The sequence below is a fragment of the Octopus bimaculoides genome, chromosome 1 (genome assembly GCF_001194135.2).
Source record: "Octopus bimaculoides isolate UCB-OBI-ISO-001 chromosome 1, ASM119413v2, whole genome shotgun sequence".
NCBI classification, from domain to species: Eukaryota; Metazoa; Mollusca; class Cephalopoda; order Octopoda; family Octopodidae; genus Octopus; species Octopus bimaculoides.
This window is the reverse complement of record NC_068981.1, coordinates 33097656-33099670: the sequence shown is the minus strand read 5'-3', so window position 1 is coordinate 33099670 and position 2015 is coordinate 33097656.

Below are 2015 nucleotides of genomic sequence, written 5' to 3'. Positions count from 1 at the left end.
CTCTTCCCATGGACCGCAAATTAAATTTGTATACACAAATTAAACCTTGCCATGGAGGAATGTAGTGGCGGACAAAAAACAAGACAGGAAAACAAACAGAAAAGGCTATACGGCCAGACGGGAAAAATTATGTGTATGAACGCTGTGAGGCACGAACTTGAAAGTGGGGACGAAGTAAGTTCGCGTGTTTGCTCGGCGATAGCCAAGGAAGAAAAGGATTATTGACCGGAAGCATGTGACCATGCCGGTGTAAGGGGAAGAGAGAGAGAGAGAGTGGTAGAGGGAGAAACAAAGGGAGGAAGTAGAAGAATAGGTGAGCAATGAGAGGAAAGAGGAAGAGAGGAAGTACGAGGGGGGATAAGGAGATACGTAGTAGTAACAGAGGAAGAACAAGAGGGGTAAAGAGAGATACGTAGTAGTAAACAGAGGAAGAACGAGAGGGGGAAAAATTGAGGAGAAAGAGAAAGAGATAGAGTAGCGTCGGAAAATATAAAGTTACGAAAACTACTTACAGATTGGTGACGCTGCGTTCGGTCATGTAAAAACAAATAGTAAATGAGTATATGCATATATACGTACAGGTATGTGCATACCGACATCCACCGTTCGGCTACGGAAGCAGTGATCCTTCCATTAACTGCAGCATCCAGGATGTGGAATTTTCCGTGCCATTCAGATGGAGTTATTGCCATGTATGATACACATATTTCAAGCAATACTTATGTTGTGGGAGTTAATATTTGAATTTCTACTATGGAACCGATAACGACAGAATCAAATTTCACAAGGCAGCTTTCTTTTATAATCATTACCATTATTCATTCAAACATCGAAAATTCGACACATGTTTTTATAAAAACACACTCACAAGCTGTTAACGATTTGCTGAGTACCCAATGATTGCATATTGAGAACTTTCAATAAGAAACCCGTAGTCATCGTCATCTTTTATTCTCTCTCTCCTTTCCTTTTCAAGCCGACCGCCGAAGCGACTGGTCGTCTTTCCTCTCGTCTCCCACTTTCAACTCGTTTCGCTGTCTCTCTGTTATCCTTTTGTTTCTAATCTTTTAAGAAATTCCTCCTGGTGTTAACCATATTTTCGCCTCCTGTGTGGCCCTAAGGCCGTATTCTGCTTATTTATTTCAGTTTGTTCGTATGTTCATATTTCAACTTGTTTGTTCTTGTCTTTATCTCTCGTCCGTCCGCTAATATCTCGTCTTGAATCACATTTACTTCAAGTTTCTATGCACATTATTTTTTATTTCTTATTTGTTCCCTTGTTCGTTGGCTTGCCATTTCTCAGGAGCTGCTTGCTGCCGGCGTCACCGGGGCAGGGGACCAATATTATCATTGAAGGCACGAAATTGCGTTTGACTCTCTGGCCGATAACTAATGAGGATTTAGTGACCTTCTGTGACTGTTTTCCGTTTGTTTGTGCAATTTTTGTGTTTTTAACTTATGTATGTATGTATGTATGTATATGGTGAGGGGCTGCTAACGACCCAGCTATGCAGCAGATTGTATCGCTTCCTTCTTGCTGCTCTGCCATAATAGCCAAGTTTGTGGAGATACCTGGCAGCTGTTCTGGGACTGACATCAACTTGTTCTGCTATGTGAGAGGCCTTGCAATGAGGATTATCCTACACATTTCTCTTACAAAGCGAAAGGTCCTGTTCAAAGGCCCTGGTCGAGGTGATGTGGACTCTTTCCCTTCTCTGGCGAATTGCGCAACCACTCTATTAACTGTAGAAAACGGGATCCCAAGGTTTTCTGCGATTTTACACTGGCGAAGTCTACCTTCAGATTGACTCACAGTACAGCCTCTTTGAAATTCGGACAGTTCTAAGGCTTCTTTTGTACGTAGCATAATTAAACAATCACGTATAGAAACTGAACCATAAAAATGTCAACTAATAAAAAATATATACCTTTTCAAGTTGAAATAAAAATAAAACGATGTTTAATGGGGTGTCTATTTACGTTTGTCATGTGTGTATATATATATATATATATAT